A 27,569-nucleotide genomic window follows, 5' to 3' on the forward strand; every position below is an offset into this window, starting at 1 on the left:
CAGTTGATACCCTGCTCCTCTGAACAACAACAAAAACACCGCTCAAGAAAAACTCTGCTCCACCTCAAAAACACAAATATTGCTCGAGCTGTTGGGTCCCAGCTGTCGGACGCTCTTTGTGCAATTCTCTCGTTTATCGAATATATAGGTTGACAGTGGTGTGGGTCCGTGATGTTAGGAGACCAGGAGGAAGCAAAAAAGTTATAGTTGTATATACTAATAAGGAGGCACTTGCGTACGTGCGGCTATGGCCCTGGTGGGATCCACTGTCATCCTTTCCAATTAAAGTCATCTACTGATTCCTCTTGTTCGTTAATCATGTTGAAAACGCGAGACGTCGGTGCCATGGCGAGTGCAACAAGACGACAGAGAGGGCGTCGTGGGCCCTACGGATGGTCTGATATAGCGCCTGCTGCTCATTCAGGAAGCCAAGATCATAGGGCCACATGTCCTCGATGGCATTGTCATTCACTTGTTTGCCGGTGATTCGTCAATTTGCAAGCTGGTGCTCATTGAGGAGACGGAGGTTGCAGCATAGCTCCTCCTGCACTGGTAGCTCTTCCGCCATTAGGGTGTCGAAGTGCGGCCGCACCTGCTCTATGGTGAACACGGGATGAATCGGCTTGGGCGGTGGCGCCGGCTCCTGGTCGGAAGCCACGTCCATCGTCTGATTGTCGTTGCTTAGCTCCGTGAGCTCGCTCGCGAGCCAGCATGTCTGGCTGCTGGATTGAACCGCTCCCAAGCACGAGTCTGACCGCCCTAGCCCACCCAGACCGCCTCCCTTGCCCGCATGTGCTTTCTGCCTGAAACAGTCAGCACCGCCAGTGCCGCTTCCCGGTGTAGGCGATTGCTCCGCATTCAAATGACACAAGTGTCGTCCGTCCGTCCGTCTGCTGCCCACATTAATGATATGCGATTGCCAAGGCGACTACTCCGGCGCCACCCATTCGTCCCTCTTTGCCCACATTGCTCTATACACTGCTGCACCGGCCATTGCCGCAGTCATCCGCCTCCGTTCCCTTTCTCCTGTCCATACCACTACTGTCCACCATGGCTTCCTCGTGCTCTAGCACTCTTTGGGATGGGAGAATGATGGACCAGAAGGAGATGGTAGCCATTGCTTCCGACTGGCTGGCTGGCAGGCAGCCGGAGGACGATGACGTCCCAATGAAGAACATGGTAGTCGACGTCCGTCACCAACCCCCTCCTCCATGCCATCCTCACCGGTGCATTGCACCATGAGCATCGGCGAGGTCCATGCCCAATACATGGACACGGTGAGGCAGAAGCATGAGGAGCAGTTCCGGGAGGCGCAGGCCGACGCCGCTTACAACCACCATCTCCTCCAGGAGCACCTGCAGGCGGAGGAGCAGATCACCGTGGAGCGGGCGGAGCAGGAGGCGTTGCTCGAGTCATACCGCTCCGCTCGTGAGAGCCGCCTCATGCACTGGCAGTGCCGCATGCGGGTGGTGGAGGTTGCGGCCACCTACAAAGAGGACAACGAAGTGTGTGAAGCGCTGTTTGGCGAGACCGACGACGAGGATGAGGACAATGCTGGCTCCGTCGAGGCCCCGCCCCGCCGACACCGAGGCCGAGGACTTCGCCGGCATCGGCGAGGCCCTGCTCCGCCGAGGCCCTGCCCCGCCAACAATGAGGCAGAGAACATTGCCGGCTCCACCGAGGCCCCGCCCCGCCGGCACCGAGGCAGAGGACTTCGCCGGCTTCGGCGAGGCCCTGCTCCGCCGAGGCCCCGCCCCGCCGACAACAAGGCAAAGGGCATCGCTGGCTTCGCCGAGGCCCCGCCCTGCCGGCAAGAGGGGGAGGATTTCCCCCGCTCTGCCTAGGCGCCGCCCCGCCAGCAACGAGATAGAGGACATTGCTGGCTACGTCGAGGCCTTGCCTCGCTGCTAACGAGGCCACACCACAGAAAACGAGGAAGAGTAGAACATGGTAGGTCGCTGCCGCTCGGGTCCAGGTAAGGCAACCACTGCTACCCTCCGGTTGAAGCCAAGCTTGGCGGGTTGACCATTGACGTCTGATTAGCTTCTTGGCGGTGACATGGAGTCGGAGAGCTGTGTTGGAGAAGGACGCTGCTTCAGTTACTTAACTGCAGTTGCAGTTGGGTCACTAACATGTGGGCCCAACAGGCATCTGGCCCACATGTCAGTGACGCAACTGCACCTGCAGTTAAGTCACTGAAGCTTAGTCCACTGGAGAAGAAGCTTCTGTCCGGCTCAGCCGGACACGGGTGGGTAGCTTCGGTTAATTAATTATACCTCCAGCGCACCCCTTTTTAGTTGAAGAATGTATGAAATGTAATAAAATCCGGCAAGTTTATATCAAATCTGGCCGTGTATGAATGAATTTAGTTCGAATTCTTGTATCACTGGCATTGGATGAACATGCAAAAATTTACGTACTAGCATTATTCCCAGGGTGATCACCTCGTTTGCAACTGTTTCACAAGTACTCGCTCCGGTCCTTTTTAGTCTACACATAAGTTTTATCTGAAGTCAAAGTATCTCTATTTTGACCAATCTTATAGAAAAAAGTATCAACATCCACAATGTAAAATCAACTGACTTGAAAGAAATCTAATATGCGAAGTAAAAAGGAATAGAGGGAGTACAAAAAGTTTCAGCAGCTTTTTAGCGTTCCTGTACATTGCAATCAAACACACATGTCTGGCAATTCATAGAGAACATTCAAAACAATCGATGATTATGCATCTTAGCGATTCACATGTCAGAGCCAATATTTAATTCACAACTAAAGATTAGAGAAAAATCGATCGATGCTGCTGACAGCAAAGGGCGTCCCATTCAAAAATATCAAACGCATGTCTTCTTGCTAACATTAATGAGAAATATTTGACAAGGTTTTCTCATTCCAAAATGTCAAATGTGTTGTTTTGTGTACATCAATGAGGAAACTTTAACAAGGTTTTCCCATTCCAAAATATCAAATGCCTACGATTGTGGAATGGGCAGGGTTTGCCATCAATTCGGACATTGACATGGCACCTCATGCTAAATAAACTAGTTGTTCTTTTTGTGCAATTCCACCAAAATCAACCAGATTCGCGCGTAGCTTGTATGATTTTGCCTTTATATGTTGCAACTCCTTGAACATATCGGCACCTCCTTTCTTGTGGTGGAAATGAATGATTCGAGAGTCCTTCTGAGCTAAGTTAGTTTGTTCTTGTGGGCAATAATGTAACCATCCTTCAACTGCTCACTTCTGGTTAGAAGAGAGGCCTGGCTTCTTCATCCTGGCATAATCGGAACTAGCCACTTCACGTACTCCATATTCTTCTTCAGAGGAGGATGATCCTGTTGTGCAATGCTCGAAAAAAGGAAAGGAAATATTTAAAATAGCACAGATGAAGCACTTCATGAAAGTAGCTAAATAGTAGCACAACACCAATAGAGATGACAAAGCTCAGTCATATGGATGAAATCCGTGGGCCGGTACCAACCTTGGTCAAGAGGCTTATTGTGTAGAGCATACAGATGAAGCATTTCTCAGGAACCATCTATTGTTATCTACTGTGGTTGCCATGCTTACTATATACTCCTCGATTAGTTTAATGTTCCAACATCTTCTTGTGAAGTTCCACTAAAATATATGTTATCTTCAAAGAAGATACCTGTTTGCACAAGTAGAGATAACTACATATTACATTAAGAGTGGCATCAAATCAGTGGCAAAACATTTGCTCGTTCCAGCCATAGCAATAAATTAAGATGCAAAACTATATCATTACTTGTGTCATCACAGTTCCAGTGCTTCATTATAGCACCAGGAGTTGATTTTTGTTTTTCTTTAGATTGTTCTTCCCCTTCATCACTTGGTTCAATAACAGACAAGCTTTGCCTTCAATATAAGATTTGGCATGTCAATTAGGGAGCACAAGTATATCACTAAACAATGACATTAATTTTCTGATGACAGTAGCAAAATACAGGCTAACAGTTGTGAAATATCATTATCTTACCTCAATGGGATATTACGGTGCACATACATATTGGAAGTCTTGTCTCCTTTTGTGCAGTTCACTAAAATCAAGCAACATTACCATATAAGTAGCACAACATATGAAAGCACACTGCACAATCATGTGAAAGAAGGCTAGTACTGACCTCTCATGACGTGTAATTCAAACAACTCACAAGAAGAAGATCTGAAACAAAGTTGCCAACACATATAGGAAGTCAGATCTCCTCTTGTGTAGTTCCACTAAGATCAAGCAATCAAGCAACATTGTCGGTGTGACATTTTGGTTGAACTGCACAAAACAGTCTTAAAACAAAAGTGTTTTGTGCAGTACAACAAAAGGTCGCAATAGCAACGAGGTGAAGTAGATAACCCTGTTTACACAGAGGTGCAAAGGAAATAACTTCTAGTCAATAATGGTGGATGACACAGATGCCCACACAAAAAACATCTAACTTATCTAAATGGGAAAGAAAGCAAGACAGTAGCATTTCTCAAACAATGGCATTGATTCATATTAACAAAGAGATTATATTAACAATAAAATTCGTTAAACATGTAATTTGCTTTTAACTATGGCACTGCTTCAATTTCCAGCAGCATTATTAGAGGGTGTTTGTTCACAAGGACTTTTTGGTGTAGGGAGTAAAAGTCCCTTTAGTCCTATCTAAACCAAACAGGAGGGACTTTTAGGGACTAAAAGTGGGCATTTGGGACTAAAGAAATAAGACCTTGAGGGAGAGTATTTTTGGGACTTTTCCAACAGTTACCCTGCCCTACATCACACCTTATCTCTATTAGTTCATTACTAGGGGTAACATGGTCTTTTAGCATGTCATTTAATAACCTCTAGTCCATGTTTAGTTCCTGGAACCAAACGGGTAGGTACTAGGGACTTTGTAGGTGGGACTAAAAAAAGTCCTAGGACTTTTTAACCAAACAGGGCCTTAGATTAACAACAGCTAATGAGTTGTATGGGACAGTGGACGCACCAGCACCATGTGCATCACTGGTACAGTGAGGTGCTACACAAACAGTTTTTAACCCCTTTCTGCGATGGCATTTGAAACCGACGCCAAGTGAGTGTGGGCTATAGGGGGGTCCTTCCCACACGACCCAGAAACCATCGGGGATATGCCCTCCTGGCACACACGCTCAACAAAATGAGGTCGTGTGCGATCGGCGAGCGATCAAATACGGTTATACGTACATTAGTGCTAAAAATAGAATTATACAAGCGAAATCATTTCCGGTCGTAAGTACATCCCACACAGTCAGTGCCCCCTAAATGTTTCTGTTCATATGAACATCCCACACAGTCGCTCCAAGGAAAACGTTTCCGTTCGCAAGTACATCACACACAATTTTCCCCGTTAAATCGTTTGTGATAGTGTTGCCATTGCACACAATATTAACAATTTTATCATTTGGGTTATTGAACGCATCACACATGGAGCGTAGAAGAAACTGTGTGGCAAAGGCTATCCATCACACACAATTTTTATATGGTAAACGTTTGTGCAAGGTGGCCTAACGCAAACAGTTTTGAAGAGAATGTCGTGTGTGATTTTTCAATGATCCAACATGATTTATTCCTAGAAACTATGTGCGTTATCTGAGGTCCTCACCCACGGTGTTTTCTGAATAACCGTCTGCAATAGAAAACCCCAATTAGAAGGCTAATTGGCCCTGCTAATTGGCCATTAGCAGGCTAATTTCCCTATTATTAATAATCCATTTATTATTCTAATTGACATTCATATTAAGCACATAATATATTTCATTTCTATATAACGGAAGCAAAATTTCATAATTGAAATACATCAGAGTACAACATGATATAGCTTCAGCACTTAGCTACCCCATTACGCAACTGCACCAGCAGCAAGTTTCGCATGCAACATCTAGAACCTTTCAAAATTAGCATCATAGACGGTACATAGAAAGATGCATCTCATCTGGAAAACTACTAAAGCGGAAGGCGAATATTGAGCCTTCATTCATGTTGAAGGTGTTTGCAACTTTAGGCTAGTGCCTGTGGATGATTAACCGTCCATCCTTCGTCCTCTTCAGGAACACTTCAATATTGAACCGTGGGTGTTCTATGAAAACCTTACTCGCCTCCTAACCATGGAGGTGGTTTGAGAGGTAATCATAAGTGAACTAGTTTGGAAAGGCCTGAAAACAAGGATGTGCATAAATATCTTCTCTATATTGTAAATGGGGCAAAGGAATAAAAAAGGCAAGGTATAATAGTTAGTACCATCTTGTAGTTAACTGATGTCTTCTTCATTGTGGAGACAAAGATCTTATTGTTTTTTGTTACTAATTTATTTGTCCTAACAATCTTCCTGAGTTTCTTGACTTGATTGATATTCATGGACAACACATTTCCCCATATGCAAAAAGGGTTGAACAGTGGGTCAAAACCTCTGACAGCAGGACCTACATGTGCAAGACCAAATAGTTAAAAACGTAAATATTAGAATGGTTCCTACAATTGCACAATAATGTGCTATTAGACAACGGACCATGCATGTATTAACCTTGATTGTAAACCTCAGTGCTTCCCATTGTTTCCCTGCAACACATATAAGGTAGTTAGTCATCAGGTTAAGTAAGGGTTCGCATGCTATCAGTAAAAATATGTTGATAAAAAATAGGGATAATTAGATTTATGCCCCTAGTTGTGTCCCACTCGGCTGTTTTACCCCTAATTTCCAAAAGTCACCGGATCTGTCCAAGTCACTTCACTCCTCTTATGTTTTTGCCCTTTGACTGTTTGACCGTCAGTTTGAAAACTTCATAACTAATTCATACTAAATCAGAAAAATGCAAATAAGATACCAAAATGTTCGGAAAAACATCACCTATATGTCAGCGTCATTTGCATTCACGACAAAAGTGTTGGAAAGTACCCATCCAAGTTTTAGCTCTTATGGCACCACCTTGAACAGTAAAATCTAAAAAAGTTCAAAAATTCCAAAAGAAATTTGGTGGCAAAGAATGACAAATGTTTTAACTACTTGCCAGGTTTCATCAAGGAATGACATTTGTGGATGTCTTGGCAAAAAAACAACAATCAACACTCCAAAATAGATTGTTTTTTTGCCACGACGTCCACAAATGTCGTTCCCTGATGAAACTTAGCAAGCACTTAAAACATTTGTCATTCTTTGCCACCAAATTTATTTTGGAATTTTTAGAATTTTTTTAGATTATACTGTTCATGGTGGTATCATAAGAGCTAAAACTCGAATGAGCATGTTCCAACACTTTTGTCATGAATGCAAATGACACTGACATATAGGTGATGTTTTTTCGAACATTCTGGTATCTTATTTGCATTTTTCTAATTTAGTATGAATTAGTTATGAAGTTTTCAAACTAACGATCAAAGGGTCAAAGGGAAAATGCATAAGAGGAGCGAAGTGACTTGGACAGAACTGATGACTTTTGGAAATTAGGGGTAAAACAGCTGAGTGGGACACAACTAGGGGCACAAATCTAATTATCCCTAAAAACTAAGCACATTGCAGATTCATCAGATTAATTCAAGCCACATGGAAAACCCATTTATCCAAACCAAGCATGATTAAGAACTAGGACATATAGCACTCGTATATGTTTCTCATGTATTAAGTGCATCCAAATTCGATTTATTCCTCACATGCACAACGATACAAAATTCTACCCACGACAATTGGACATCGCATTGCAGAATTGAACCAAGCAATTAACTAAACACCACAACAAATGAACCAAACATTAACTAAGCACCACATTGCACAATATAACATACTCCTAATAGAAGATCAGACAGTTAACCAAACCAAGCATGCTAACAACCTGGAAATATAGCAATTGTATTTGTTTCTCATGTATTTAGTACAGTTAAATTCAATTTATTCCTCACATGGTATACAATAACAGAATGTACCCACAACAATTGAACATCGCATTGCAGAATTGAACCAAATAGTTAACTAAAATACCACAACAAATGAACCAAACATTAACTAAGCACCACATTGCACAATATAACATACTCCTAATAGAAGATCAAACAGTTAACCAAACCAAGCATGCTTAACAACTTGGAAATATAGCAATTGTATTTGTTTCTCATGTATTTAGTACAACCAAATTTGACTTACTTCTCACATGGTATACAATTACAGAATGCACCCACAACTATTGAACATCGCATTGCAGAATTGAACCAAACTGTTAACTGAACACCACAACAAATGAACCAAACGTTAATTGAGCACCACATTGCACAATGTATAACCAAACCAATCATGCTTGACAACTTGGAAATATAGCAATTGTATTTGTTTCTCATGTATTTTGTAAAGATAAATTCAATTTATTTCTCACATGGAAGACAAAACAAAATTGCAGCCTGAAGAATTGAACATCACATTTGCAGAATTGAACCAAACAGTTAACTGAAGACGACAACTAATTAACCAAATAGTTAATAAGTGAGCACCACATTGCACGACATATAGAACATATACACTAGAGCAACATATTGCATGGTAAAATTAGATAGCACAATGCACTAGAATTTGTTAAGGAAAGGTAGGAGCAGCACACGCACGGGTAAACCGAGCATGCCGGCATAGCTAGCAAATGGCAAGGTGCTCCTCCAAGATTTGGGGGTCAGCACGAATGGCAGACATCGCGACCTCATCTGCGCGTGCAGCCATGATTTTCTTCTCCGCCGCCAAATGCTCCTTGAGATCCTAGCTATATTGCGTGCACCATGGCTTAGGGTGGCGCTTATTTGGTGGAGGGGTCGGTGATTTGGCCGGAAGGTGTCGCGCCAGTGGTCGGGGCATGTGGGATGTGGAACGAGGAGGAGGATGGGGGTTGGGTGTGGATTACCTGCCTGGATAGACGAGGCCGAGCAGCGTGAAGGAGGGTCGCCGGCGAGGAGGCGGTGCTGCATGCAAGGAGTGAAGGTTTCAACTTGGAAATGAAGGAGGAAATAGGGGAAATGTGGCTTTTGGTAAGGGGGAGGGGGCGGGGGGTAGATATTTCTGCGGAAGCCGAAAATTTGGAATCGGTTCAGCGAAAAAACTGGCGCGCAAAGTGTCATTAGACACGGTCCCTTATTCAGAACTGTGTATGATATGTGAATATCACAAACAATTCAGATAGCTTAACCCGTGTGCGATGAGTTTGAACGTCAAAAAATTGGTTTGAATTGCCCTGGTTACAGTGGTCATCCACATCATTGCATAATTTGGGTACACAAAGGAGACTACAGCACACCAGTAATTAAACAGAGCTAGCTGACCTAAATATTACTCTAACAAATTAAAGACCATCGCTCTTAATTAAACAAAACAAATAGTACTACTACGGCTGGTGCTCGTCAATCTCCGCCGCTGCCTCCATGTCCAGCTTGCGCCCGACGGTCTCATGGGGAAGGGGCTCCATGGCATCCATCGCACCATACTCGGCAAGCATCTCGCCATCCATGTTCGCCATCTCTTTGGAAAAGGCCACCAACAGTTGGGCGTGGGCAGTCGCGATCTGGGCTTGGACGGGCTCTGTCGTGGCAAGGTATGCGACGGAGGAACGGACGGCTGCTCGAACTCTCTCGATGATTGCCAACTCTTCGTCCGTGGGTTGCCGACTATTGTCGGAGAAGCTTAGTTTGATTTTTGTGGTGACCGCCATGAGCTAGGCGTGGGCAGTGTCGACATGGTCATGGGCGACCTCCATCAGCGCTAAGCCCGCCGCTGTGGAACGGACAGCTGTTGTGCCACTCTCGCCAGTTGCTATCCCTAAGGTAGATGTTGTTTCCGCCGCCTAAGAAGCAACAGCGGCCGTTTGGGCTGCGCTGGCCGCCCAGTCGTAGATTCCAGCCGTGCTCATGCACCTTGTTACCACGCGCATGACGGCTGCGACCGCGCTCTCGCCAGAGTGTGCCACTTAAGTTGCCTTGACGATGCGGGTCCACGTCCCCATCTTTCACCGCGATGATTGAAAGTGAAATGATATTTGGGGAGTGAGCTAGTGTGCTTGACACGCCGGTTGTGGACCGTAGCCAATGCACCTTCTTGCGTAAGCCATAGGCGTACTATACACCGATGATGCTCCAAGATATTTTGTACTACATCTCACACGGTTGGTGATAATAAACTATGTGGGATCAACTTGATTTTTCATCTTGATTTGAATGAGATGATGGGGTCACAGCGGCAATGGACGGTGTTTGAATTACTAGAACTTTTATCTGCAACGAACATGCAACCAGTGGCGGAGCTAGCATTTGACATTAGGGTGGCCCGCCCTAATTTTTTTTTGATAACTACTATGACATGTGAAAATTCTAACTAATTATCAATAGCACATAGAAATAGATTAATATGGTCTTACGAACACACTAAATTTCTCAATTAATTCTCAGTTTTGCATAAAGAAGCCTACATAGTAAATAGTACATGGACCATAGCACATACCTTGAGAAGTTCAAAAAGACTATCTTTTTGGCCTATGTTTTTGCATTGCCATGAAGGTGTCAATTATGTAATCTTCATTCACCTCGGAGAAAGCATCCCTCTCAATGTATGTGACTAGGCAATCATCCATAAGATTATCACCCATCTTATTTCTCAACTCGTTCTTGACAAAACTCATGGTAGAAAATGCTCTCAAAACATTTGTCATTGCCACTGGGAGAATCAATACCAATTTTAAAAGCAAGTACACCAAATGATTAACTATATGTCTCCCTGTTTGGACAAGCTTAACCAACACAACAAGATTTCCAAGGCCTTGGAAGTTCTCATCATTTCTCATGTCATCAATATAGTTATCAAGTTATAGTTCAAGGCGTATCAAGTCGACACTTGAAAAGTCTTTGGGATAAAAATCAGCAAGCCTTTGTACCTTGTGTGCATCAAAAGAAACAAAGGAATTAAAGAGATTATGTACCAATTTTGAAAGCAATACAAATTTTAGAAGCAAGTTTGCATACCTTTTGTGCATCAAAAGCAGCAAATGAGTTGGCGGGATTCAAAGCAGACATACAAGATAGCAGCTCCATATTGATCTCATCAAACCGATTTTCAAGCTCTTGACTAATTTGATCAATGACTCCAAGAAAAACTTCTCTTCTAAAGTGATCATCATTTGTTTGGGGTCGAGCAAACCGTGTTGATCTTCCATAAGGCACATAATTATCTTCCATTATAGGAACTTGAATGCCATGCTTGTTACAAAATAGTGTGACCTTTTGCAGAAATGCATCCCACCCATTATCCCTAAGCTCTTGTATTCTACTTTTTGCAGTTCTAACAAGTGCCATTGCAGTAAGAATATCTTGGTCTCTTCTTTGCAAACAATCAGACAAATCACTTGTGTATCCAGGAATGACAAGCATCAAGTGTGCATTGCAAATAAATTCAAATGACTCGAACACTCCAACAATAGTATGAATTTTGGGCCAATCACTTCTTTGTGAAGCATCTTGTCCAAGAGTTATGAGCACATCACGGATTGTGGGATGCATAGCAATAATGTTAAGAACAGTTTTGTAATGAGAGCCCCACCGAGTATCACCAGGCCTAGGTAACCCCATCTCTTGATTCAAACCACTCCTGGTTTGTAACTCACCACATTCAAGTAGTTTCAGGATATTCTGAAGTCTAGCATCTCGAAGCATGTCATGACACTTACAAGACACTCCAATAATGTTTAGTAATAAAGACACTCGATCAAAAAACCACACACAATCATCATTTCCCTTGGCCACAGCAACAAGAACTAGCTGGAGTTGATGTGCAGAACAATGAATATAATAGGTAGAAGGTGACTCTTTCATGATCAATGTTTTCAATCCTTTAATTTCTCCTCTCATATTACTAGCCCCATCATATCCTTGCCCACGAATTTGTGTTATATTCAAACCATGATCAGTAAGTGAAGTTTCAATTACTTCTTTAAGTGACAATGAAGTAGTGTCACTTACATGAACAACTCCAAGAAAGTGCTCAGACAGCCTCCCTACTTTTCAACAAAACACAATCATAAAGCTAGTTGTTCTTTATGTGATACATCACTGACTCATCAGCTAGAATAGCATAGTGCTCATCACCAAGTTCATCAATAATTTGCTTTCTAGTAAGTTGTGCACAACATTGAATAATCTGATGTTGTATCTGATGAGATGTCAATTGGCGGTTACATGGTGCATTCTTCAAAACATACTTATTCGCCTCCTCACTATTTGCTGCTAGCCACTTCAATAGCTCAAGGAAGTTTCCTCTATTGCTAGACTGTTCACTTTCATCATGCCCACGAAATGCCAATCCTTGATGAAGAAGAAACTACAAGCATCTAAGTGAATACTTCAACCTCATCTTGTAAAGATGCAGATCCTCACTGTTCACCTTCACAAAAAGATCATCAATAGATGCACAAGGATTCACAAATAAGTTATATCTCTCTTGAGCTGCATTATGCACACTTGATACGCAACCAACATGCTTAAGACGAGCATCCTCTCTATTCCAATTACTCCAACCACCATCAGTAAATGCATTAGTTCCCTTACCGCTAGTTTTTTCTGTTTGAACAAGTAACATACAAAGAAAAATGCAGATTCCTTCTTGATACTATATTCAAGCAAACTATGATTATGAAGCCACAAAGGATTGAATGAACATTCTCTACTCCCAATTGTTCTTTTCTTAAAGTCATGTGCATAAGGTTTGAATGGCTTTTTAAGGATATATGCTCTTCGAACTGTGTCTTGATCATTGATAGGATAACTTGCAATGGGTAGCCTGTCCCCGGGATCATGTTTAAGATGACAAAAATCATAACCGGTGGTGATGGCGGTGACACATCCTTAGTTTGCTCTATGGTCACATTTGACATAGACAATGTTGGTTCTTCAATTTGCTCTTCGGTCACAACCGTCATACACACAATTTCACGGATCTGCTCCTTAGCCACATCCGACATATTCTCTGCCTTCTTCTTCTTCCCTATCTTCATAGCTTCTCTTTGGAAAAGAGAAACAATGTCTGCTGCCCTCTTCATTCTTTAACAAATCTGTAAGAATACTACTTCAGTACCGCTTCCTATCACTAAAGCTAATTGAGGCAGAACATAGTGCAAAAAAGCAAACCCTAAATCATAAATTAGGGGTAAATCATGGATTTGGGGTATTTGTTTTCAGTACCTCACCTCACTGCAGCCGGATTTGGAGGGGGCGAGGCCGCGAGGGTAGGGCCGCCAGGCAGTCGCCCGACGAGCGGCGGCAAGGGCGCAGCCGCGCAGGCAGCCGGACTCCGGCAGGGCGGCAGCCGGTAGGGCCAAGGCAGGGGCTCGCCGCGCGCGCAGGCACAGGTAGATGCGCCCGGAGCCCTGGATCGAGGGCTGGGCGGGGCGGCGGGCGGGCTGGAGAAGAGGCGGGAGGCGGGAGCTTCCTCGACGGCGGCAGGGGCGCCAGGCGCGAACGGCGGCGAGGAACGGTGACGTCAGTGAGGCGAGGCACCTATCGGGGTCGAGGCGTCGAGCAGGTGCGTCAGGGCGTCGGGGAACTGAACCCAATTTCAATATGGACCTGGTCTGTTTATTGGGTTGTTTTTTTTTCTGGCCCATTTATAATCTATAGGTATATGGGCTGTCTCAGAATCCTAGGGTGGGTCGCGGCCCACCCTGGCCACCCTGTAGATCCCCCACTGCATGCAACTATATGTGTGTCATAACAAAATTGGAATTATTTAGGGTTCGTTTGGACATTTTATACATTAAATTGTTTTTCTAGCCATTTCAGGTGCACAATTCAAAATTAAACTACATGCACATGCTCCAGTGCACCAACATGGGTTGTAAGATCATATATGTGTCCATGGGTTTATGCTAATGTCCCATGCAAGAAATGGGGATGAATTTCGAACACCACGGCACCATGGCTCTCCGGCAAACATTGAGGTACCTACTTTTGTAAATCTAGTAAATCCAAAACTCGTCTGAAATTCATGAAACCTGGCATGCTATCATGGGGTGGCATCAACATGCCATGGTAAAATGTGTGTCCCATTTGGGGCAGGTTTGGGTATAAGCTTCTCACAAACCAGAGCTTCTCACAATAAGCCTGATGGTTTCGGTATGGAACGTGCCACCTTTGGGGATGAAACGATATCCATTGCATCTTATTGCTTTCTAAAAGTTTCTAGTGTCAACATAGAACAACAGGAGTGTTGTGTTAAATTTTGGAATTTTTTGGGGTTCGTTTGGACATTTTATACATTAACTAGGTTTTCTAGGCATTTTATGTGCATAATTCAAATTTGAACTACGTGCACATGCTCCAGTGCATATAAATTGGTTGAAAATCATATATGTGTCCATGGGTTTATGCTTAGGTCCCATGCAAAACATGGGAATGAATTTCAAACACACTGCCACTGTCACTCGTCCGCAAACATTGAGATACCTGGTTTTTTAATTCTAGTAAATCGAAAACTCGTCAGAAATTTATGAAACTTGGCATGCTATCATGGAGCGGCATCAACATGCCGGCGTAAATTTTTTGTCCCATTTGGGGCAGGTTTGAACATAATCTTCTCATAAACCAGAGCTTCTCACAACAAGCCTGATGGTTTCGGTAGGGAACGTGCCACCTTTGGGGACGAAACGATATCCGTTGCCTCTTATTACTTTCAAAAAATTTCTAGTGTCAACATAGAACAACAGGAGTGTTGTGTTAAATTTTGGAATTTTTCGGGGTTTGTTTAGACATTCTTATACATTAACTGTGTTCTCTAGGCGTTTTATGTGCATAATTCAAATTTGAACTACATGCACATGCTCCAGTGCATATAAATTGGTTGAAAAATCAAATTTGTGTCCTTAGGTGCATGCTTAGGTCCCATGCAACAAATGGAATGAATTTCAAACACCAGGGCACTGTTTATTGCTGGCAAAACATTGAGATACTTTGTTTTTAAATTCTAGTAAATCCAAAACTCGTCTGAAATTCATGAAACTTGGCATGCTATCACAGAATGGCACCCGACATGTTGTGGTATTTTTCGTGTCCATTTTGAGAGAAGGTGCACTCGAATAACAGCCAATAAAGGCATTTTGAAAAAAAATAGCTACCAATTTAATATCTCAAACATTTGTATAATCAAATCGTGTGCGTTCTGTTAACCATTCACGTGACGCCACGTGTCTTGTTTTTAATGGCTATAGGAGGTGACGTGAGGACAGCTGCTTGACTGAACGGGAGGCGTGCGAGCGGAGTCCGGTGCGCAGGCTGACCAAGAGGCGTGCAAGCTGTCCTCCAATGCGTAGGCTCATCAGGAAGCATGCGAGTTGTACGCTGTGCAGGCTCACTGGGAAGCGAGCCCTTGACTTTTATGCCCCCCCGCCGTCCTCTTCATTAATAGCGCCCGAGTCGCTGTTTAATACGGGCGGCCTTACTGTTCGCCTCCCATTCCCCTCCCTCACGCAGACCTCCACCAACGCCGGCACAGAATGATCATCGCCACTAGTCTTCAAGTTTGGTGAAGTTGACTCCAAGCCGGAGGAGGTAGAAAATAAGGAGGAATGGGGCCTCATGGACATGGCCGAAAACGAGTTGGCCGCGGCGGTTGCTACCAATGCTCCCATCCCAGCTCCCATCCCCATGCCCGTGCCAGTGACCATCCCCGTAGCATTGATGGGCTGCTCGCCGAGTACTATTGCTGAGCTGGAGGCCACATGCATCAACGAGGTCTCCACGGAACCACGCGAGCTCGTGTACATGCCAGCGCCAGCGCCCGTGTGCGTGCCCGTGCGCGCCCCTCCACCCACCGCGTCCTTGTGCCTTTGGTTGCACCCACCACGCTCGTGCCCGTGCCCATGGCCGTGCGCGCCCCTCCACCCACTGCGGCGCCGGTCCCCGTGTGTTTGGCTGCACCCGCCACGCTTGTGCCCGTGCGCGCGCCTCCCTTAGTGGCATGGGATGCCGCCATCGACCGCTACCTCTCAGCGCCGTCAGTTGCCGTCCCCCCGCTCGCCGCCCATCAATCGTGCAGCGGCATGATGTTTGATTTACAAGTGAAGAACATTTTGTGCTGCATTGAAGACTTCAACAACGGCGTCCCAGAGGATGACAACGACAACGACAGCGTGACACACCGCCTCCGCCGCCGCCGAAAATAGTTTTTTGGGGTTTAATAATCTATCTCAAATTCTCAATCATATGAATATAAATTCGCAGTGTGACTGAATGAAAGATATGTTTGAACAAACTTGCGTTTTTATCTCTTAATGTATAGACTTATCAAACGATTTTCTTTTGAAAAAAACATCAATGGTTTTTTAATATAAAACACTCATCGCAAACGTTTTAGTTAGTACACCCGTATGCAACCGACAGCTTCCCTAGGAAGCCAAGGGAAAATGTGCTGAGCAGGATTTATGCAGCTCTTGATCGCAAATGTTTTAGATAGAACTCCCGTATGCAAAGTGAGAGTTATGGTCTTCCCCCTTAAGTCAGGGAAAATTCACAGCGTGGGATTTGTGCACCCCTTAAACGCAAACGATTGTTTTGGATGACCCGCGTGCAACCACGTACAAACAAGTTGGTAAGATTTGCATCTGTCATATTGGGTATGTTGCCATTTGTCAAACTGTAAAGATTGACATTTGTTGATCTAGTAACATTGCATTGTCAATCCTTGTAACACTGCGATTTGTCAAAATATGCAGCTAAAAATTACTAGCACTATCTAATTTTTGCAACTAAAATTCAGTAATTAAGCATAAATTTCATTCATAGATTAAGTAGTCATTCTTAATTTATACAAACATTTCAACTTGACAACTGAACCGACCAAACGTTTCCCCAATTGTTTCCAACCACCTACTGAAATAGCTAGTTCAACTATATATACCAGCTAATTTTAAGTACGTTGTACAGTTCCACCACATCTATAGTCAGATGAACTAAACAAAACAGCCCCTAAATACTACTACTACTTTGGAGGGGCTTTGTACTACTTTCGGCAGCCTCTCCTCTGCCGAGCGCTCTCAGTAAGAGGCGGAGGAGGAGGAGGATCCTACCGACAAGCTGGACAACTGAAATATGGTGCTTGCCGCTGCTGCACGTTCAGCGATGCTCACCATCTCAAACGCCCTATGTCGCTCCAGACGACCCCTCTCGAAGCGGCCAGGCTGCTCGTAGATCTCCAGATTCCTCGCCTCTGCGTCGGCTTGTGCTGCAGCCACGGCTGCGGTAAGGCTCTTTGCATGCTCAACGAGGCGCTGCTCCTCCTCCCGCAGGAACTCCATGTAGCGCGCAAGGTTGCTAACACACGTGTAGGCCTCCACCTCCGCCTCCCTCCTTCGGGTGGCGGTGGCGGAGCAGGTGATTGTCCCCGCGGTGGATGGTGGGCTGGCGACCATGGCGGCCGATGATGGGATGGCGACCATGCCCACCACCTCCTGCCTTCGGGCTGCGGTGGCGGAGCGGGTGATGGCCAAGGTGGCCGGTAGTGGGGTGATGGCCACGATGGCCACATCCCGCCTTCGGGCCATGGCGACGGAACGGGCGATGGCCCTTGCTTTCGACGGTGGTGTGGCGGCAACGGCGGCTGGCAACAGCTGCCGATGGGCAGCGGCGGCAGAGCGTGTGGTGGGTGTTCCACGCACACCCAACAGGGACACCACGCGCACTACACTGCGCCGGGGACTGCGCCACCACCGCAGTGTAGCCTCCCAGCTGGAGCTGTCCTCTGATGATGGCAGAGTGGGTGAGCGACGATGACGGACCAGTGCGATTGGCGATTGTTGGAGAAGCAGACAAGATAAGCTACAGGGAGGGAGGGGAAAATGCGACGCAGGACTCGTCGACCGTGAGGGTTTATATAGCAGGCCGGTAAGCATTGGGATTTTGGGGGATTTCACTGAGTCGGGCGGGAAGCTTGCATGGGAACCTGTGAGGTTGTGCGGGAATGGGCTCACCGACGGTTCATTGGTGCCACTTCAAGCCACCGTTTGGCCAAAAGAACGCCCCGCGCGCTGCACAAGCTTGCACTATAAGATGTCTGCGGCAGCGAGGTGACAAGACGTGCGAGAGGAGGACGAAAGGACATGTACACATACGGTTAATACAAAAAAAATTGTGATTTAATTACCTACTATACCCCCGTCCTGGTTTATAAGTAGGATTTAACTAATAAAATACGAATGCATGTCATCAAAGATTATATCGTTGGATTCGTATTTGAACATAGTTTCCAGTTATACAATTTTTGTAACATGCATTACCATTTTGTTGGTTAAATTTAAGGTTATATACCAGCAAGCATTTGCCCGCAACACACATGGCTTATTCCATCAGAAACAGCTCAGATGGATCAACTATATACCACGTATCGCACACGCAACTCTAATCTGATTCGTGCTTGATGTCTCCGACATCGCTCGCACTGTTCGTCTTATTTGCCACGTATCATGGTGCCAGCCTCTGCTCGCGTCCCTCAGCAAGCTCTGCTCGCTGTTAAGCGCTGCAGCATGCTGTGCTCGCCGTCAGGCGCTACGGCGCGCTCTGCTCGCGTCCGTCAGCATGCTCGGCTTGTGGACAGCTTTTCCTCGCGGGTTCAACTGCTATATCCATATATATGGTTGCTCGCCGTTGAAGCGAATGCGGAGCGCTCTGCTCACGTCCCTTCGCGCGCTGTGCCAGCGGTTGGGCATGAGCATGATCATGTCGGAGGCCCCATATGCATGCGGTTGTGCCGCGTGTGTTGCCACGCGATGCAGTTACGTGCGGGGCGATGGAGTTACGCGCTGCAAATTAGAACTACCATCAGGGCCTGCCGATATTCCAGGCCATCCGGCTTCCCCTTTAATTCCCGCGGCCATTATAACATTAGTCTCTTCAACCTTTCGATCGTGCCCCACAACACAACAAGCACACCCATGACGACAGATAGAGAGGGGATGTCTAGCGGCACTCCAATGGAATTCGGGGAGCATATAGTGGAGACCCGCGTGGGGGAGATGGATCTCTCGGTAGTGTACACCATCGTCCCGTCCATGGTGGATGACTACATCAACACCCTTGAGCAGTTGCTTGCTCGAGACAAGTACAAGGTGGTCGGCATCGACCTCCAGTACACCGCCAGTCGTCCCGACATAGATCAGAAGGTTGTCATCGCCCAGTTGTGTGTGCGCCGTCATGTCCTCATCTACCAGTACTGCATATCCACAGAGCGTTGCGACCGTTTCACCAGGTTTGTCAACAGCACCGACTACAAGTTCTCCAAGGTGGAAACCACCGACGATGTAAAAGCGCTCAGGGTTACGGGCTTGGCCTGCCAGAACCTTGTCGAAATCCGAGAGCACTACAGGGTCTAGGGAAGCACGAAGAAGGACTCCCTGGTTGAGCTCGCCTCGGCCATCATCGACCCATAATACGAAAATATGAAGCAGGATGCCAATAGAACACGTCCCGTATCCTGGCACGGGGCCTGGATGCGGCAACTGGATGAACCTCACCTCAGGTTCACGACCAAGAGCGTGTACACATGCTATGAGATGCACAGGCGGATCGTTGACAAGAGGAAGTGCCTTGTTACGGAGATCGATGAGGCCAGATCGAGCCACAACCAGAGTAAGCGTCACAAGAAGTAGATGATAATCAGATGATCGTTTATCATAGTTAATCATGCATGTAATATATAGTTTACTTTGGTGTGTGGAAATGTCATGTGTGTAGTAGCCACCCATGGAATTATGCATGTAATAGTTTACTTTGGTGTGTGCAAATGCGATGGTTATAGTAGCCACCTATGTAAGTGGATGTTTAATTTGGTTATGCAACCATGTCCTTATATGTATGTATGTATGTATGTATGTATGTATGTATGTATATGTGTTGTTGTTCTATATGCAATCCCATCGCACAACGCACATGTCTTATTAGCAGCAATCGTCTGTGTTATTATCGGTCTTCGCACATATTTCTGATTACAAACATGTTTGCCGCGTATCACACACATCTTGTTATATTCAACCATTTTTGTTCTCTTGTCTCAGTGCAAATAGTTCATCCGAGTGAACCGCATGCCGTATATCGCACACACTTTGATCTCGTTGACTGTTTCTTTTGTGTTGCCTAATCACAAATAGTTCATCCGAGTGAACCGTATGTTGTATATCGCACACACCTTCATTTGGCTGCCCGTTTCTTTTGTTCCTCCTCATCGCAAACAGTTAATTGAACTGAACCGTATGCCCTGCATCACACACGCAACTAAAAATATGAACCATGTTTGATGCATCCGTCATCGCAAATGTTTTGCACCTTTTTTGATGATTTTTTACACCACCGTTTGTGATTATTGCATCGCACACAGTTTCGTCGAAGGTTCTTTGATCATAGTGTCGCATTAGCAGCATCCTGCAGTAGTGCATCTACCGATGTATAAAGGGGTGATGCATAGTCTATTGCAACAAAGAACAAACAACCAAGGAGCATATTTGTGTTGGTCCCAGTTTTTTTATCTTTAGACACCTTTCCCTATGTGAGGGCAGCAAGTCTACTCCTGCTCAAACTCTACAGCCTTGTCCCCCAAAATAGAAAGATCAGTTTGTTACAGATGTGTGTCATTGTTTTCCCTTTTCGACCAATGTAGGTGCTGGATAGCCAGTCTATACTACTTTCCCGCCTTCCTTTCCTCTTTGAACCATGTCCTAGATTCATGTTATACAACTTTCCCCACTACTTTCCTGTTTGATCCAACACCTATATTCGAGTGCAGAAGCAGAAAAAGCCCACATGCAGCTAGAGCAATGCATGTGGAATAAGTAAATTATACCTTAAGGATCTCGGGGTGTGGCTTAGTGGGTGGGCGGAGGCCGATCTGCCCACACTATGTACGGCAGCAACGAAGAAGGGGTCAGAGGCCCTCCCGCTGTCGGTGTAAAAACCGGCAGATCTCGGGTAGGGGGTCCCGAACTGTGCGTCTAAGGCTAATGGTAACAGGAGGCGGGGGACACAATGTTTACCCAGGTTCGGGCCCTCTCAATGGAGGTAATACCCTACTTCCTGCTTGATTGATCTTGATGATATGAGTATTACAAGAGTTGATCTACCACGAGATCGTAGAGGCTAAACCCTAGAAGCTAGCCTATGATTATGATTGTTCTTGTCCTATGGACTAAACCCTCTGGTTTATATACACATAGGAGGGGGCTAGGGTTATACAGAATCGGTTACAGGGAAAGGAATCTTCATATAAAAATCGCCAAGCTTGCCTTCCATGCAAAGGAGAGTCCCATCCAGACACGGAACGAAGTCTTCTACCGTGTATCTTCATAGTCCAACAGTCCGACATATGCATATAGTCCGGCTGTCTGAAGACCCCTTCATTCAGGACTCCCTCAGTAGCCCCTGAACCAGTCTTCAATGATGATGAGTCCAATGCGCAGATTGTGTTCGGCATTGCAAGGCGGGTTCCTTGTCCGAACTCTTCAAAGTACCTGTTGTAAATAGCGGTGTCCGGCTTCCCATTTAATGTTACGCTCATCGGCTTTTGCACCTGAATAATATCAGCCTCCACGTGTCGGACGAATGCGAGAAGTCGGGGCATTTTTACATTTGCCACCCTAACCATGTAAATAAATTGTCTATTAAAGAGAGGGGGATCTTCAGATCCAATCTACACCATCTTCCCCAAGCGAGGAATCATAAGAGCGTGCCCGAAAAAACCACTCCAACATGGCCGACGCTCGCAGCTCTTCCTCTCGCTCTCGCAACACCAAGCCAGGAAATTGGGAGAAGTGTACCGTATCCCACGACCGATTAGTGAAGTTGCAGACCCAAGGGTTTCTACCTCCTGCATATCTAGTCCCCGTTGGAGCCGGATTGGCTTCCTTCGATGGCGGGGACCAAGCAGAGAACTTTCCCAACTCATCCAGGGGGAGCGAGTATGCCTTGTTTCCTACTTACTAAGGGGTGTCGGATTTCCAATCCATCCGTTCCTACGCGGGCTTCTGGAGTTCTACGGCCTCCAGATGCACAACTTCACACCTGCCTCCATCCTGCACATCGCAGGTTACGTCGCTCTTTGCGAGCTATTTCTGGGTTGCGAAGCCCATTTTGAGCTATGGAAGAAGTTGTTCTGCCTCTTCCCCCGTAATCAAGGGGGATCAATATTCCAAGTGGACGGAGCCGAGATATGGCGCATCGCCGGGACCGGATACTTATCCGCCACTCTGAAGAAGGCATCCGAAGAATGGCCATCTGAGTGGTTTTATATTGAGGATGTCTTCCTCCCCGACCCAATCCGAATGGGTCTTCCTGAGTTTACAAATGCTCCGCTGAGAAAACGCCTCAACTGGCATCCCCGGAGACTCAGAGAGGAAGATAGCAGGGAGGTCCTTCAGTTGATGAGCAAGATAAGAATGCTTGCTCAGTTTGGATTATCAATAGTCGAGGTTATGGCGATACCATAATGCGGGGGGTTCAGCCACTCCAATACCGAGGGCATCCCATGTGGCACTTCAATGGAGAAGACGACGCCACCCGCTGCGGTCGGAAGGGTCCGGACTCCACCACCGCTCTGGTCTAAATACCGTCCGATTTGTACAAGGGGGAAAGAGAGGAGTTCGTCCGCATTAAGCCATGGGATGGATTTTCCATGTACAACCCTCCAAGCTGGGTGAGCTGCCATCCATCACTCTACTCTATTCATTCCCCGAGTCTTTTCTTTTTGTAAGTATTTACTCTGTCCATTTATAACAGGAATGGCAGTAAATAACTAGGGAGTTCCATAGCCCGGCACCACAGCCAGAGGACCATAACCGGGCCCTTGACCCCGGATTCGAAGAGGATCCGGATATATTCGTGGAGCTCGTGGAAGGGGTGTTTCACCAGGCAAGTTGTGACGGCACAGAAGTGGCTATCATTGCTGACTATCCTGGCCTCCTCCCTGCATTACATGTAAGTAAATAAGAGACTTATCTTTCGGAAAGGATTTACTCCCTCCGTCTTACCCACCGCACAATTTTTAGGCTCTAAAGGGAAAATGATTGGCACGCCAAGCCAAAGCCGAGGCGGCTCGCAAACAAGGGTGCACGTGCCGGGCAGGCCTTCAAAAAGAAAGGCGGACAGAAACATGGCGGAGCCGTCATCAAGGAGGTATGGTTTTAAACACGCTCCGTGGTTGTCATATTAAAGTATGACACTATCCGTTGTTTTTTAGCAGAAAGAACATTCGCCGGACTATGTCCGGGGATCCTACCAACCGTGCCTCTACTAGCCGGATTACGGACCCGGTCTCGAGAACGTAGGCCAACACGGAAGTGACACTGGACGGTCCTCATACAGAGGATTTGGATAGAATGTCCGTTACAAATTCTGAAGTGGAGAGCGCCATGAATCATCGGCGCCGGCGGGCCGCACTCCGTGACCCTAGTTTTTCAGAAGAGGCTTTTAATGCCTTCAACTCGAGTGATGCGTACATCCGAGCCGCTCAAGATGAGCTTGCTAGAGCCACAGAACAGTATTTGGAAGATACACGGGTAAGTATAAAAATCTGATAATTATGTATATCAGTAGCCCCTAAGACTTGAAGCAGTTGGTACAACTGATTTAAGGATCATTGTATTAATAGGTTCTCTCACAGAAGAACAACCTATTGTCTCAACAGCTGGAAGAATGCCGAACCCAGCTAACGGCCGCTATGGCCGAGCTATCAAGATCCGAAAAGGCATCAACTGGTATGTATTCCCGAATTGAGAAAAAACAATATTGTATGTATAAACTAGTAACCCTAACAATATCTGATGACCAAAATCCTAAGATAATCCGGAACAGAATCCGGGAATCCCACAAGAGGGTGAACAGGAGCTCAAATGCAAGCAGTCGCTGGCGAGCATGTACTTACACGGGTCATTCAGAAGAAAAACAAGCTCTAAGATGCCAATACCCTGCTGGGCGAGGAATTGGAAGATGTTCGGGCCTAGCTCGCTGACTCCATGAAGGAAAATAAGAGGCTTCAACGCGGCATTTTTAGTATGTGATTGAACCAGCAGTTATATAGTTCGGCAAAGAAGGGAACTAACAGGGTTATGTCTGTAGGTATGCTAACTGGCCGTCCCGGAGAACAGATGCCCGGATCCTCTGGCGATCAGCTACAAGAGCTTTCACAACTGCACGAGCTAGTTCGGCAGGTCATGCGGAGTGTCGCCAAGGCCTTGTGGCCAGCCGCCTCCCTACCAAGAAGTATGGTGGAGCTCGTACATCTTTTCAAGGGAGCGTTGTGGCATTTTCGACTATGGAAGATATCTGCATGTCAAGAAGGTGCGAGAGAGGCTTGGGCCATGGTGAAAACATGGTATACCAAGATCGATCTGTATCATATGGCCTGGGTCGGACCTATAGGGTCAGATGGGAAAGAAATTTCCATTAGTCTGGTATATGACCAGGTAGGATTAGCCGCAAAATATTCCCAATAGGATTGTAGGCTAGACAACCTGTTGGATGGCATAGAAGAAGAAGCATTTGAGTCTAAATGACTATGTACTTCAATTGACATATTTGACCCTAGCCGGATTGTAAAACATTTGTCATGGCGGACCTTTTCACTTCAGCCTCTGGACCCGACAGTCCGGAGTGTTTCCGAATAACCTCTCGGTAATATAAACCGGGGTACGCATGGAAACCAGGCGTAGGAGTCATAATTGCTTGGACAGACAAGTACCCAACTAGCTATGTTATATTACATGGTTACAAAGAAACATCTTCCAGAGAGAATAGTTTCGTTAAGGGTTCCTTTCCCTGGGTACGCATGCATTAACGTGCATGTCCGAACTGCGATCAAAAAGCATGGTATATGTAACATCTGGGGGTTTATATTGTGATAGGTAAAAAAACATCTTTAGTCCACCGACCGAATATTCCCTTAAGTACGCTAGCTTTCGGCTTCACCCAGTCTAAGGTACACGTCCAGAGTACCCGGCAGTAACAATCGCAGAGGTGCTCCCTTTATGCCCTAGCCGAACTAACGGGAACGTAGGGCATAAGCACAGGAGCCAGGCAACCCAGCTTAGCCAAAACTTAAGTCATATCGATGCATATAATGGTGAAGAAAAGGTACATATGGAAAAAGGACACATATGCAGTGGGCTTGATGCCCGGAAGATAATTAAATTAAGCTTCTATATAAGAAGCCCCCAGGTATAATGAGCGCACATACTTGAAGATTAGTGCGTCACAAGTGTGTGGTCTAGCCACACTAAAGCTTTAGAGCTTTTCAAAATGAAAGGCGGGAAGAGAGCTGAAATGTAAATAAAAAGGAACGGAGGGAAGGAGACGAACAGGAAGTCCGGTGCTAGGCGTAAAATCTTCGGAGTCTGGCCGCGTTCCATGGGTTCGGCTCGAGGCGATTATCTGATGCATCACGCAGTCGGTACGCTCCTCCGGTGAGAACTTTGTCAATAATGAAGGGACCCTCCCACTTGGGCTTGAGTTTGTCCTTTTTCTTCTCTGATAGACGTAGAACAAGTTCGCCAATATTGTAAGTCTTGGCCCGTACTTCTCTGCTTTGATACCTGCGAGCCTGTTGTTGATAGAATGCGGAACGGGATTTTGCGACGTTGCGCTCCCCTTCCAAGGCATCTAAGCTGTCCCGCCGATCAAGCTCGGCCTCTCTCTCTTCATACATGCGCACTCGAGATGAGTCATGAATAATATTGTAGGGCAGCACAGCCTCTGCGCCGTACACCATGAAGAAGGGTGTGTATCCGGTAGTGCGATTTGGCATGGTCCGCAGCCCCCAGAGTACAGAGTCAAGCTCCTCAACCCAGTGCGTGTCTGATTCTTTTAAGGATCGCACTAGTCTAGGTTTGATGCCGCCCATAATAAGACCATAGGCTCGTTTGACTTGACCATTCGTTTGAGGGTGATAGACGGAGGCGTAATCGAGCTTAATGCCCATGTTGCCGCACCAAGTTTTCACCTCATCGGCTGTGAAATTGGAGCCGTTGTCGGTGATGATGCTGTGGGGGACACCATAACGGTGCACAACACCCGATATGAAGTCTATCACGGGTCCAGATTCGGCCGTTTTAACTAGTTTGGCTTCTATCCATTTGGTGAATTTATCTACCATGACCAACAAGTATTTTTTTCTTATGGCTTCCTCCTTTAAGGGTCCAACCATATCAAGCCCCCATACTGCAAAAGGCCAAGTTATGGGGATTGTTTGTAAGGCGGTGGGTGGCATATGGCATTGGTTGGCGAAAAGCTGGCATCCGACGCAATGTTCGACAAGGTCTTGTGGGTCTGCTCGGGCCGTCGGCCAGTAGAAACCTGTACGGAAGGCCTTGCTTACAAGGGACGAGCTGCGGCATGCTGACCGTCGAGGCCGGCATGAATTTCAGCCAAGAGTTGTCGCCTTCCTCCTCGGAGATACATCTTTGAAGTACCCCGGTAGCACTTTTCTTATAAAACTCTCCCTCGTGGACTTTGTAGGCTTTAGAGCGCCGCACAATACAACGTGCCTCATTTTGATCATCGGGGAGTTCGTTCCTATTGAGGTAGGCCAAGAAGGGTTCGGTCCATGGGGTGATAACAGCCAGGATGAGATGGGCTGAAGGTGTTATTTCGGTGGCAGAGCCCCCGATTATGTTAGTGTGTTCGGAATCTGGGGTTGTGGTCGGATCCATACTGATGTTGCCGGTATCCCCTTGCCACACCACGGATGGCTTGAAAAGCCTTTCCAGAAAGATGTTAGGTGGGACGGGGTCGCACTTAGCGCCGATGCGGGTGAGGATATCCGTCGCTTGATTATTTTCTCTATCCACATGATGAAATTCGAGCCCCTCAAACCGAGCTGACATCTTAAGGACGGCATTATGATAGGCCGCCATTTTCGGATCTTTGGCATCGAAGTCTCCATTTATTTGAGATATTGTGAGTTTTGAATCCCCGCACACTTTTAGGCATTGAATGCCCATGGAGACGGCCATCCGAAGATCATGCAACAGAGCCTCGTATTCGGCTGCATTGTTGGAGTCTGTGTATAATATTTGGAGTACGTATTGGATTGTATCTCCAGTGGGGGATGTTAGGACAACACCTACCCCCAGACCTGCCAGCATTTTAGAACCATCAAAGTGCATGATCCAGTTGGAGTATGCACCATACTCTTTAGGGAGTTCGGCCTCTGTCCATTCGGCAACAAAGTCCACCAGTACTTGGGATTTAATAGCTCGCCGTGGTTTATATGTGATGTCGAATGGGAGGAGCTCGATGGCCCACTTGGCAATCCGGCCCGTGGCATCGCGGTTTTTTATTATGTCATTGAGTGGTACTTCAGAGGCCACTGTGATTGAACACTCTTGAAAGTAGTGTCGTAGTTTCCGGGATGCCATGAAGACTGCGTATGCTAATTTTTATAATGTGGGTACCGGGATTTGCATGGTGTGAGGACAGTAGATACGTAGTATACCGTCTTCTGAACCGTAAATTTGTGTCTGTCCTCCTCTCGTTCGATGATGAGCACCGCACTCACAACTTAGTGTGTTGCAGCTAT

The sequence above is a fragment of the Triticum aestivum genome, chromosome 7B, assembly GCF_018294505.1.
Source record: "Triticum aestivum cultivar Chinese Spring chromosome 7B, IWGSC CS RefSeq v2.1, whole genome shotgun sequence".
Taxonomy (NCBI): domain Eukaryota; kingdom Viridiplantae; phylum Streptophyta; class Magnoliopsida; order Poales; family Poaceae; genus Triticum; species Triticum aestivum.